A 14048-nucleotide genomic window follows, 5' to 3' on the forward strand; every position below is an offset into this window, starting at 1 on the left:
TGAACGCAGCCTCTGACTGCTATGCCCTGTTGATTGTGATGACTTTGGCAGGCATTCTCTGGTGTACCGAGGCCTCGAGGGCCTGGCCTGCTAAGGGTTTCCTGCTCAGTGGTCAATGAACATCTCTGGCAGCCACCGCACGTTCTTCTGGACCTGGATCTCCAAGGTGGCCACCGCCTTTCCATGGAGGTAACCAGGTGCTCACATTCCAGAACCACAGCATCAGGCATAGAGAGGACGGACTCCTCCAGCCTTCACGGCTGATTGCACAGACTCACCATCTGCCGGGGGCTGAGCAGGGCCTGGTCTTCAGCAGTCCTCTGAGAGTACCCGGATGTCACCTCCTCTACCAGCTGTGGGCCTGTGTCAGTGATATGTCAGTAAATTGCAACCTCAAGTCTACTCCAGAACATGGACTTACTGAGGCGCGTGTATCTGTGCTGCTGGAGACAGCCGGTAAACACATTGATGGTGCATCCTCGGAGGTTCTGGGTCATCCTCCTCAGTTGGACACAGGTTGGTCTGCTTGTTGGCCTCTCCCTTTTCTTGTTGGTGCCTGGAGTAGAGAAAAGAAAGTATTAGTTAGTGATAGTTAATTAATGTCTCACTCTGAACAGCTGAAAGCCACAGACTGGACTGTGGACAGTACGGTGACACAATGTTTAGCACTGCTGCTCAGGGCCCAGGTTCAGATCTGGCCTTGGGTCACTGTCAGTATGGAGTTTTCACTTTCTCCCCATGTATGCGTGGGTTTCCTCCGGGTGCTCCAGTTCCCTCCCACAGTCCAAAGATATACAGGCTATACAGGCTAGGTAGATTGACCATAATAAATTGCCCCTTGGTGTCCAGGGAGATGTAGTTTAGGTTATGAGTGTAGGGCGATTGGGCATGGGTAGAGTGCTCATTCAGCGATTGCTGTTGATTCGATGGGCCGAATGGCCTCCTTCTGCACTGTAGAGATTCTATGATAATCAGTGGCTTCCCGAGGGAGTCCAATCTCACCTCCAGTACAGGCATGGTCCTGGTGCTCCCTGGCTATTTCTGTGGCCTGGCTTTATATGGAGTGGGTACTGGAATGTCCAGATTTCTGCTTCCAGTCTGGGACAGCTCCTGCTTGTTGTGGGCACTCTTCTGCAAAATGACAGAAGGATTGGTTTCATCCCAATGGTCACACGAGCAGTTCAACGGCGTGCATGCTGATGGCAGCTGTTGAGCCCTCGCCAGTACGCTATTCAGAAGCAGGGTGTCCTACAACTGATACAAGGTTGAGGGCACAAAGTGGCTGGCACACATTCAGTGCAGATGTCCCACCTCCTGATGTGTACTGCAAACCAATCTCCAGTCTGTCACTGAAGCTGCCTGATGCCCCTATAGCATCCATTTACAGTGAGTAGATGGTGCACTTAGCCGAGTGTAACATTCATCCTCTTCCAACACTGCTGGACATTTCTGCGCTTGGCTCCATGGATACTAAGCTCCACTGCGATCTCTGTCCAGGCCATAGTGTGGCCATACCAGGGAAATAACACCCCTTGTCTTTCCTGGACAGCCTGGAGGAGAGCCTCCAGGGGTGATTCAATGAACTGTGGGGGCTATGCACTATTTTTGCCTCTGGGATATCCTTGTTTGGTGTTGGAGGATAGCCAGAAGCTCCTGACCAGAGTAAATGGCTGCCTAGGTGCCCTTTAAATATGGTGCCCAGTCCTTTGACTGCATATGGTAATGGCGGGAATGGTGGCATTCTGCCTGCCCACCACGAGGCTCCGCAAAGATGCGTGTGTAATGAGCTGAACCGTGCCAGATTGTGCATGGGCAGCCAACCCTCCCCCCCCCCCCCCAGTGTGAATGACCCCTATTTCTGTGCCCGCCACCAAACCTGGACTCCAGAATGGAAGATTTTCTCCTCTCTGTCATACAGCACTGTGGGCATACCGACACAATATGTCAACACTGCAGTGGTTCAAGAACACAGCACACCATTACCTTCTCAAGGATAATCGCAGATGAGCAATAAATGCTGGCCTTGCGAGCAATGCTCACATCCCATGAACGATTAAAAGAAATGCCAGCGGCAGGATGTTCAGTGCTCTGCTTTCCTTGATGCGAATCCTTCTGAGGATTAACACAGGGGGAAACAGCACGAGTGAAAAAACAAGCAGCAAATGGTGAAATATTGATATCAGTTTCAAGGCACAGAATTGCACTGCCTGGGCTACAATCATGAATGTTAAGGATATCAAACAAGCTGGTTTCAATTGTGCAGCTAGCGAAGGCAGGAAGGTAATATTTATGCCTTGATCAGAGCAGCTTGCGACTTGAGAGGATCTCCACCCATCCATCAGTAAATTGATCCTTTCTGTTTCTGTCATGCAAGGACAAAGGTAACACCTGGGCAGGTTGCTGCTGGCATGAAAATGATGAATCTTCCAAGTATAGGCCGTACTCAGATAAACCAACAGAGGATGAATGAGCAATGATAAGAAAAGAGGACAGTGCAGGCTGTCAGTTTTCAACTCTTGGATAATGATCACGGAACAGTGCCCAAGAAAAACATTGAAATTGCAACTTTGTTTCCTGTGAAAAAAGGTGACCACAATTGGTCCAGGTAAATGTCACTGATAAGTTGGAGGTTATTCTTCAGGGACTGAAAATTGGGCACAGAACACAAATATCTTGAATATTTCAACGTGTTGCAAAACAGCACAGGTTATTAAAGTTGTCATGAATATTTATTTCAACTTCCTGCATCTTTAATATACTTGAAGTATTAATGCTACTAAACATTGAAATATTTGCATATTTTGCCTTTAAGTCATTCAGAATTTTATAATTACAAGCAAACATTGACAGAGCGCCGGTCAAGGTGAATTATTACTGGATTGCTGAGACATGGCTACAGAAAACTCAAATTTGGGAATTAAACATTGCCTAACATATGTAACATATTTAGTAAAAAGAGACAGAGGGAAACAGGGACGTGGAGAAACTGTGACCGTGATTCAGCGACTCCGTTGTGCTGGCGCGGACCTGAGCGCAACGGGTGAATTGCGTGAGAGCCACGTGTCGGGCTCCAGGCAGGGCCGATCATGAGTCACCCAACTCGCTCTTCCCGGCGTGATCTGGATCTTGCCCTCGTTGGGTGAGATTTAGATATGTATGTTTAAATAAGCCTTAAATTCCCGGATGCAGGATTCACCCGGCACCCGGGACTCAATGGCTGGGCCTGCCAGACCCGGCCAGGGAGCCATTTAGTACAAACATGAACCATGTATAATGTCACCTCGATAGGGGTGGGGGGTGGGAGGGGGGGGGTCTCGCAGAGCATTAAATATCCCCGGGTAGTCGAAGAAGGGCAGGGTGGTACTTTAGCACCCGGGCACTCAGATTGACAGTTCCACTTGGGCACCCGGTGAATCACCTCGCCACACGCGCCCAAAAGTGGACTTAGTTTTATGTCCACTGAAGCACGCCCTGTATTTATTCAGGATAACATAATGGTGGGAGAGAAAAGAGATTCAGCAAACTAGGAGACAAAAATAGAACCTGCGGTCAGAGTTTGACGTTGTTTGGGCTGACGTGTCCCCACCTGGAAGCTTGTGACATCGCGCAGATAGACGTTGGGCGCCCGCCCCAATGCCATTGTGAACTGGTGCAATAATTTGGTTGGTGGCGTGCACTAGAAGCGGTCGGCCGACAATCAAGGAAGCAATCTGGCCCATGGCCAATTAGGTGTAACGTCATGTAGCTTTTAGGTTGGTGAGTGGGTCAATTGGTCAGGCAGCCTTTAGGTTTTAGCTGCACTTTCAATCCAGGATGGGATGAACTGCCAGGGCTGAAATAAAATTTCAAAGGTGTCTAGGGTGAGGTTTGCCTTTGAACGTCCTGCCCAGATGCTCTTTGCAGCTTTTTTCCATTGCAATTTGTTCTTTCTACATGTCGTCGGCTTCCTGAGATAGCTGCAGTGGCTGAGCTCCAAAGCGACGACATTAAAATCGCCAGCCGCACCCTCTCCTTTCTCTGCACCCACCCTCACCGAAAGTGCTGAGCCATTCCCAGTGTGCGTTTCACACCGGCTGCCCATTAGTTAGCCAGCCAGCGTGAAGTTGCATTCCAGGGGCTGGATTCTCCGACCCCCCGCCGGGTCAGAAAATCGCCGGGGAGTGGCGTGAATCCCGCCCCCGCCAGCCGCCGAATTCTCCGGCACCGGATATTCGGCGGGGGCGGGAATCGCGCCACGCCGGTCGGCGGGCCCCCCCTGGCGATTCTCCAGCCCGTGATAGGCCGAAGACCCGCTGCTGTAATGTCTCTCCCGCCGGCGTGAATCAAACCACCTCCCTTACCGGCAGCGCGGGTGCTGGGGGGAGTCGGGGGGGGGTCTGGCCCCGGGGGTGCCCCCACGGTGGCCTGGCCTGCGATCGGGGCCCACTGATCCGCGGCGGGTCTGTGCCGTGGGTGCACTCTTTTCCTTCCGCGTTGGCCATAGCCTCCACGATGGCCGACGCGACGTGACCCCCTCCCCTGCGCGTGCGCGTGGGTGACGTCAGCAGCCGCTGACCGGCGAAGTCCCTTCGGCCCTGGCTGGCGTGGCGCCAAAGGCCTTCCACGCCAGCCGGCAGGACGGGAACCACTCCAGCGCGGGCCTAGCCCCTCAAGGTGAGGGCTTGGCCCCTAAAGGTGCGGAGAAATACGCACCTTTAGGGCAGCCCGACGCCGGGGTGGTTCACGCCACTCCATCCCGCCGGGACCTCCCGCCCCGCCGGGTAGGGGAGAATCCAGCCCCAGGTTCGCTCACGCTTGGGAGCGTATTTTGCGTCCGCCGAGTGCACGTGCCCAGCAGGCAAAAACATTCAGTGAGTAGAAATAAAAGGCAATCAAGGATTAATCACATTCATAGGTACAGACATCATAGGTACAGACAACAGTACAATGGAGGTGGCAGAAGAAATATGCAGGCAAATTGAGGAGTTTAAAAAAAACAGAATAATAATCATGGAGGATTTCAACTACCCCAATATTAATTTGTCAGAAGAGGTACGTAGATGGGATTAGGGTATCTAGTTCCTGCAATGTGTATAGGACTCCCTTCTAACCCAATATGAAAAAATTCCAACAAGGGAAAACCAGATTGGCAAATAGCTGATTTTGAGATGCCAGAATTGAACTTGGGAAAACAAAATTGGTAACAACATTGACAAACTGCGACATATCACGGTAATGGGAAACATTGAAAAGTGTGTTGAGCACAGTGTAGGGAATTATATATTATGCTATAAGGTAACAACAAAATAAATATTAATGAAACTCCATGGAACAATAAGTACCTAAGGGAACAATTGAGGGTTAAAAAATAATCATACGTGAAGTACATAGACGGCAGAAGATTGCATGATCAGAGAGACTACAAGAAGATTAGAATATAAATCAAAAGAAAAACAATTATGAAGGCAAAGAGGAACAACAAAATTAAATTATCAAGAAACTTAAGACAAAATAGTAAATGATCTTACAAGTACATCAATTTAAAAAAGGAAAACTGGGATAGGAATAGGACCATTGGGTACAGACAGGATTATACCAAAACTAACAATAGGGAGAAGACAGGAATATTAAATAATTATTTCACTTTGGTATTTACCAGGTGGCTTTGATCAATGAGATTATTGATTTTACAATAAAAAAGGTGATGCATTAAATAAACTTAACAAACACAAACAGGATAAATCCCTAGTCCAGCTGAATTGCATTCATTCATTTTACAGAATCTAGGGAAGAAACATCAGAGGCATTACTACACATATTTAATATTCTTTTTAGAAAGGAGAGTGCCAGAGGCCTGACAGATAACTAACCTAATTTCTACTTTCAAGAAGGGTTCAGAACATGCCCAGGAAATTACAGACCAGGCATCTTAATATCAGCTGAGGAAAAACAATGGAATCCCTCCTGAAGGAGAGAAGAGGAGAACATCTAGAAAATAAATACATAATAATGAACTGTGAGCATGGATTTCAAAAAAGGAAAACCTTGCTTAACTAACATTCCTGATTATTTTTAAAGGAGGTAATAGAGATATTAGCGAATGGTAAGGCAATTTATATGTATTTTCAAAAGGGCCTTTACGAGGTAAACACTTTTTTATTTTGGTTTTATAAATTTAGAGTACCCAATTACTTTTTTTTTCAATTAAGGGGCAATTTAGTGCAACCAATCCACCTACCCTGCACATCTTTGGGTTGTGGAGGTGAAACCCACGCAAACACGGGACGAATGTGCAAACTCCACACGGACAGTGTCCCAGAGCCGGGTTTTAAACCCGGGTCCTCACCTCAGCGTCGTCGGCAACAGTGCTAGCCACTGTGCCACCATGCCGCCCAACGAGGTGATCTCAGGACTCATGAATAAGGTCAGGAAATGTGGAGTCACCGGATGGGTGACAGAGTGAATTGAGAGCTGACTTCAAGACAGACAGCAGAGAGTGGGAGGACAAGGCAGTTTTAAAAGCGGCAGAAGATGAAAGTGGCATTCCACAAGGATCACTGGGACCACTGCTGGTCATAGCTTAGATTAATGCTTTGGACTTTGGAATCAAAGAAACAAATTCTAAATCTGCAGATGACACCAAATTGGTGGGTATGGTCAGTACTAGGGGGTGTAGTCTATACTGAATTACAGGAAGATGTTAATAAACTTTCAGCATGGGCAAATAATTGACAAATGAAGTTCAAAACAGATAAATAAGAGGTAGTATATATAGCTAGGAAGGTCTCGGAGCTCGCTTATTACTTGGAAGGTGAGAATCTTCATTGGGTGGAGAAACAAAGTGATATTGATGTCTAAATACACTAAACACTAAAAGCTGAATCACAGGTTAGCAAGGCCATAAAAATGCAAACCAAGCACTATGCTTCATTTTTAGACATAAAATTGAATAGTTGGGAATTTATGCTTAAACCTGAAAGAAACCTTGGCTAATTATACTATACTTCAGAGTAGTGTGCAGTCCTGGTCGCCATGTTAAAACAAACGTGGAAATGTAGCCAGTGACTGACCAGATGTTGGGACCTTGAATTTGGGCAGCTAACATGGAGGTTTGGAGGTGGGTTGGGAGGTGATGTCGGGAAGCATCGAAGACCACATGAGTGACAGGATGCCACAATATTATAGAATCATAGAATGATACAGTATAGCAGGAAGTCAATTGGTCCATCATGTCTCTGCTGGTTCTTCGGTAGAGCTATAGTCCCTCTATTAAGTAGTTATCTGACCTGTATGTTGACTTTCAAATTGAGTGCTGTGTATGAATTCAACCATCCAGAAAAATAAATCTAGGAGTGCAATCAAACAGAAAGGAAGATGAAAGAAGCACAACCATTAATGACCCAGAAATTAGCTAAAGGCCCAAAGAGAGTTTGAAGTGAAGGTCAAAGGCCCAATCAGGAATCTGCTTTCATTTTCAATTTGTGGGGAGCAAATAGGAGGCTGCGACGTTGATTAAAAAGAGGATAAGTAAATGAATCCACACAAAATATTAAGACAATATATAAAAATAAAACTGTCTTGAGGAAAAAGCCAAGAGAGCTAACTTAAATACAGAAACGTTTCAGGGAGGATTTGTGTAAATGTTCACAGATTGGTCACAAAGCTATCCAGTGGCAAGGTTGTGTAATTATAGCACAACAGGTTTACCTGTATTAATTGTCAGTTTCTGATGAGGAAAGTTGACACAAAAATAGGACAAGAATATAACAACAAGGAGGCAAGTGGAACAGCCAGGAAATGCAAGCTTTTTGAAAAGATGGAGAGAGTTGATAGGGTCCTGTTGGTTTGCAGTCTTTCAACAATTACAGGCTGGATTCTCTGCCCTGGAATGCCCGGAATGCATTCTCTGATGGTATGGAGAATCGGGCATTGGGGCAAAATCGAGATCGTTGGCGGGTGCCAATCCGAACACGATGTTCCAACCCCCCCCCACTGCTGGTCTGTGGGGCATTACTAGGTGGATGGGCGGTGTGTGAGTGATCCTGGGGGCTTCCCCGAGGTTTGGGGGAGGGGGCTAATGGGGGTGGACTGAAAGGAGGGGTAAAGATCGGGGCAGCGAGGCAAAATGAGCCCTGATCTGCGAGGAGCCTTTCTCGCTGGGCACGCCAACAGGAAGAGACACAACTGTGACCTCAGCCGATAGAAACTCCCCGAGGCCAAAGAAAACCACAAAATTCCATTGAGCAGCGGGGCGTTTCTCTGCACTGCTGTAGCACCCCGCTAAACGTGCCCAAAACCGGACATAGATTTTCTTCCTCTGAATCTCGCCCGTACTCTTTAAAGATAAGACCGCCATTCATTGATGCACAAATGCCCAAAGGAAACTGCTTCCTGTATTAAATGTTCTTTACCATCATACCAACTGAACTGTTATCTTCACTCCAATATCTTCATTGCTTACGTCTTGCGAACATTTCTTCACGTCGATGCAGCACTCTTCTATACATCACAGCAACCATGGCTTTCCTTCATCTTCATGTTCCCTCTTATGTCATGTGAGAGTACCTTTAAGGAATGAGTGTTTAAAGGAATGTGGGTCACATAGACCCATATCACTATTGAACACGGATGTGAAAGTATTGGCTAAGTTGTTGGCGGTGAGGATGGAGGAGTGTGCCCCGGGGGGTGGTTCCAGAAGATCAAACAGGCTTTGTGAAGGGCAGTCAGCCCGCGAGTAATATAAGACGGCTGTTGAATGTGGTGATGAATCTGTCGAGAGCTCTGGTACCGGAGGTGGTGGTGTCCACGGACGCGGAGAAAGTATTTGATCAGGTGGAGTGGTGGTACCCGTTCGATGTTTTGGGAAGGTTTGGGTTTGGGCCGAGATTTGTGGCATGGGTGTGGTTACTGTATGTGGCGCCAAGAGCGAGGGTGAGGACGAATGATATGAGCTCACAAAGTTTTGACTTACTCAGGGGTACGAGGCAGGGGTGCCCGCTGTCACCGCTGCTGTTTTCTCAGGCCATACAGCCATTGGCGATGGCTCTCAGGGGATCGGCAGAGTGACAGGGGATAATGAGGGGACAGAGGGAGCATCGGGTGTTGCTCTATGCCGATGACCTTTTGCTTTGTTTTGGATCCGTTGGAGAGTATGGGAAGGATTATGGGCCTGTTGGGGAGGTTGGGAGGGTTCTTGGGATACAAGCTGAATGTAGGGAAAAGCGAAGTAGACCCAGTGAATGAGCTGGCACAGCGGGCTAATTTAGGGGGGGATGCCATTTAGGGTAGCGAGGGATACGTTTAGGTATTTGGGGATTCAGGTAGCAAGGGAATGGACGGGGCTCCATAAGTGGAACTTAACGAAGTTGGTGAAGGAGGCCAGGGAAGATCTTACGAGGTGGGATACACTGCAATTAACGTTGGCGGGGGGTGGGTCCAAGTGGTGAAAATTAATATTCTGCCGAGATTCGTGTTTATCTTTCAGGCTCTCCCGATCTTTATACCAAAAGCCTTTTTTCGGAAAGTGGACACAATCATCTCTGACATTGTATGGATGGAGAAGGTGCCGAGGGTAGGGAGGACCCTGCTACAGAGGCAGAGGCAGCAGGGGGGGTTGGCATTTCCAAACTTGCTTCACTATTATTGGGCGGCGAATGTGGACAAGGTGCGACGGTGGCGGGAAGGAGAACAGGTAGAGTTGGTTAGGATGGAGGAGGAATCTTGTAAGGGGTCTAGTTTGAGGGCTATGGTGACGGCAGCATTGCCAATGGCTCCAAGTAGGTATTAAGGGAGTCCAGTGGTGCAGTCCACGGTGAAGATATGGAATCAGCTGAGGAGGCATTTTAGGGTGGAGGGGATGTCGGTGCTAACGCCGCTGTGCAAGAATCATGGGATTGAGCTGGCGGGGGAATAGATAGTGTATACAGGAGGTGGAGGGAAATGGGGCTGGTCAAGGTGGGTCTGGTCAAGGTGAGGGATTTGTATTTGGAGGAAGGGTTCGCTAGTCTGGAGGAGCTAAGGGAGAGGGTAGAGCTGCTGAGGGGTAGTGAGTTCAGGTATCTACAGGTTAGGGACTTTGCACAAAAGGTCTGGAAGGGGTTCCCTAGACTGCCGGGATGAACCCTGTTGGAGCGACTGTCGCTTCCGGATGTGGAAGAGGAGGGAAGAATTGGGGATATATATAAGTGGCTGGGGAAGAAAGAAGAAGTTGCAATTATAAAATCTCTTTCATTTTTACAGAACACACCAAAGCACTTCACAGCCAATTAAATACGTTTTGAGTATTGTCACTTGTTACGTAGATAATTCGGGAGCAGCAAGCGTGTGCAAAGCAAGGTCCTGGAGCACATGCAGCATTATGATGAATGACTAAATCATCTGTTTTAGGTGGCCTTGGTTGAAGGATGGATATCACTCAGTGCCCCAGGTGAACTTCCTGCTTCCTTTTGAAACTATACCCACCTGAATAGGCAGTTCAACATCTTGGAGTAGAAATTGGGAATCGGACAATCCAATTGACTTGCGTAAGATTGGCTCAACTGAAGGTCAATTTCAGGAATCAGTATCCTGCATCCCAAGGACACCTGAAAGGTGGGTTGGGCCTGATATTGAATGGGCGAATGTATCAGGGATTTCTGGCAGCCACCTGAAGCAGTTGGTAGGTCCCCTGCACACGTATATGAAGGCTACTGCCTGTTTTAGGCTGTTGGGAAATTGGATTGTGGCCAGTGAAACAAGCACCAAGACTGCTTCATTTTGGATTCAGCAGCAGCCCCTGCCACCTGAGCAAAAGCCGCCAAAGGCAGGTTCGAATATATGGAGCAGGAATAATGTCGCGGAATTGAGGGTGAACTCAGAAACGGGTCAGAACTCCTGATCTGAAAGACAGTAACTCGATCAATCCAACACTCCCTCAAAACACCACTGAAGTGTTAGTTGGGTTTTGTGCTCAAGTCTCTGCAGAGGGACATCCACAATCTCCTTGATGAGCGATCAATGAACACAAAAACGAAGGAGTAGTCCGAATCGAAGGCTTTAATCTACAAGAAGTGTGCCCAGCAACAGGAGTACAGAAATGACGATGGCTGCTGGGAAACACGGGTTTTTATACTCCGCCTCATAGGCGGAGCTACCTCCCTCGACCAATGAGAAGACACACTTGGGCGAATGGGCAGTGAGCCTTCTACACCAATAGCAGCTCACACTCTCAGGTACCGCAATACCCCTAGTCAGACTACCACATTCACCCCGTGTTGAGAAAAGAACCCGGGGGGGGGGGGGGCATGTGCCTTTGAGAAGCCGGGGAATGAGAGGGGGGGGGGGTTGGGGTGTGTGTGTCCCGTGCGAGTGGGATAAGAGAATGGTAGTATGACTAGTGATGTGGGATCATACCTCTCCAACGGTGGCTGCCCACTGGCCCGTAACTATATACAGGGACGTGTTAGAACACGGCAACTATTTACAGAGTTGAAAAACGGAAGAACAAACAAAAAAAGTCCATTAACAATTCATATCGACTTGATCAGCCGATCGGGGGCCTTGGACGTCCTCTGTGACCTGCGGAGCTTCGCTGGAGACATTGGAGATGCGGCCGTCCATGACTCCGGGAGCGATGATCCGGTCCTCGTGGCTGCGTCCATACCCCTAGGCGGAGCTGGTGAGGGCCAGGCCGTGGGGGGGGGGGAACCGGTCCTCTCGGCGGCGCGGGGGGAGAGGGTTGGCGGGCCAGGGAGGGGAGCTCCTACGGGGAGCAGTTGCGGCTGGAGGGGGGGCGGGGGGGGGGGGGGGGGGGGGGGGGGGGGGCTGGTGCCGGGGGCGATGGCGGGGATCCGGCGGGCGCCAGGTCCAGTAGGGAGACCGTATCCTGTCGGCCATCGGGGTACTCCACATACGCCTATTGCGGGTTTGCGTGGAGCAGCTGGACCCTCTCGACCAACAGGTCCGACTTGTGCGCCCGCACGTGTTTCCGGAGCAGGATGGGCCCGGGGGCAGCCAGCCAGGTCAGGAGCGGGGTCCCTGAGGAAGACTTCTGGGGAAAACAAGAAGGCGTTTGTGAGGCATTTGATTGGTAGATGTGCAAAGCAGTGACCGGATTGAGTGGAGGACTTCTTGCCAGCGGGAGACTGGGAGATATCTGGACTGTAGGGCCAGCAGGACGGTCTTCCGGACCGTACCGTTCTCCCTCTCGACCTGTCCGTTACCCCGGGGGTTATAACTGGTTGTCCTGCTTGAGGCAATGCCCTTGCTGAGCAGGAATTGACGCAGCTCGTCACTCATAAAGGAGGACCCCCGATCGCTATGAATGTGAGCGGGGAATCCGAACAGGGAGAAAATGGTGTGGAGGGCTTTAATGATGGTGGTTGTGGTCATGTCGGGGCAGGGGACGGCGAATAGGAAGCGGGAGTACTCGTCAATCACGTTGAGGAAGTACGTGTTGCGGTTGGTAGAGGTGAGGGGACCTTTAAAATCCATACTTAGGCGTTCAAAGGGGAGGGAAGCCTTTATCAGATGCGCTTTTATGGGGTGGTAGAAGTGCGGCTTGCACTCCGTGCAGATGTGGCATTCCCTAGTGACTGTCCTGACCTCCTCGATGGAGTAGTGCAGGTTGCGGGTCTTTACAAAGTGAAAGAAGCGGGTGACCCCCGGGTGGCAGAGGTCCATGTGGAGGGTTCGGAGCCGGTCCACTTGTGCGCTGGCACAGGTGCCGCGGGGCAGGGCGTCGGGAGGCTCATTCAGCTTCCCAGGACGATACAAGATGTCGTAGTTGTAGGTGGATAACTCGATCCTCCACCGCAAGATCTTGTCATTCTTTACCTTGCCCCTCTGTGCATTGTCAAACATGAAGGCCACCGACCATTGGTCTGTGAGGCGGGTGAACCTCCTGCCGGCCAGATAGTGCCTCCAATGTCGCACAGCTTCAACTATGGCCTGAGCTTCCTTCTCGACCGAGGAGTGGCGGATTTCGGAAGCATGGAGGGTACGGGAGAAGAAGGTACGGGTCTGTCCACTTGGTTGAGGGTGGCTGCCAGAGCTACATCGGACGCGTCACTCTCGACCTGGAAGGGGAGGGACTCATCGATAGTGCGCAGCGTGGCCTTTGCGATATCCGCTTTGATGCGGCTGAAGGCTTGGCGGGCTGCCATCGACAGGGGGAACGTGGCTGTTTGGATGAGTGGACGGGCTTTGTCGGCGTAACTGGGGCCCACTGGGCGTAATATGAGAAAAACCCGAGGCAGCGCTTGAGGGCTTTGGGACAGTGGGGGAGGGGGAGCTCCGTCCGGGGACACATGCGTTCCGGGTTGGGGCCTATCACTCCATTTCACACTACGTAGACAAGGATGGCTAGATGGTCGGTGCTGAACACGCATTTGTCCTTGTTGTAAGTTAGATTCAGGAACTTTGCGGTTTGGAGGAATTTGCGGAGATTGGTGTCGTGGTCCTGCTGATCGTGGCCGCAGATGGTGACGTTACCGAGATACGGGAAGGTTGCCCGTAAGCCATATTGGTCGACCATTCGGTCTATCTCCCTTTGGAAGACCAAGATTCCGTTTGTGACACCGAAAGGAACCCTTAAAAAGTGGTAGAGCCGCCCGTCCGCTTCGAACGCAGTGTAGTTGTGATTGCTTGCGCGGATGGGGAGCTGGTGGTAGGCAGACTTGAGGTCCACCGTGGAGAGGACCCTGTACTGCGCGATCCTGTTGACCAGGTCGGATATACGGGGGAGAGGGTACGCATCCAGCTGCGTAAACCTGTTGATGGTCTGACTGTAGTCTATGACCATTCTATTCTTCTCCCCGGTCTTTACCACCAGAACTTGTGCTCGCCTGGGGCTGTTACTAGCCTCGATGACCCCTTCCTTCAGATGCGCGATCAATGAACACAGAAACGAAGGAGTAGTCCGAATCGAAGGCTTTAATCTACAAGAAGCGTGCCCAGCAGCAGGAATACAGAAAAGACGATGGCTGCTGGGAAACACGGGTTTTTATACTCCGCCTCGTAGGCGGAGCTACCTTCCTCTCGACCTATGAGAAGACACACTTGGGCCAATGGGCAGCGAGCTTTCTACACCA

The 14048-nt window shown here is 49.9% G+C and overlaps 1 long non-coding RNA gene across 2 annotated transcripts in view; it reads right to left on the reverse strand.

The window, feature by feature from the left end:
* Positions 1 to 14048, reverse strand: part of LOC119975818 — a 106775-nt gene that overhangs the window by 29929 nt on the left and 62798 nt on the right. For both annotated transcript variants that reach the window (XR_005462808.1, XR_005462807.1), the window contains exons 2-3: positions 1984 to 2112; positions 422 to 556 (exon numbers count right to left, since the gene is read on the reverse strand). This is a non-coding gene — a long non-coding RNA (uncharacterized LOC119975818). The remainder of the gene's footprint in view (positions 1 to 421; positions 557 to 1983; positions 2113 to 14048) is intronic.

The sequence above is a fragment of the Scyliorhinus canicula genome, chromosome 13 (genome assembly GCF_902713615.1).
Source record: "Scyliorhinus canicula chromosome 13, sScyCan1.1, whole genome shotgun sequence".
NCBI classification, from domain to species: domain Eukaryota; kingdom Metazoa; phylum Chordata; class Chondrichthyes; order Carcharhiniformes; family Scyliorhinidae; genus Scyliorhinus; species Scyliorhinus canicula.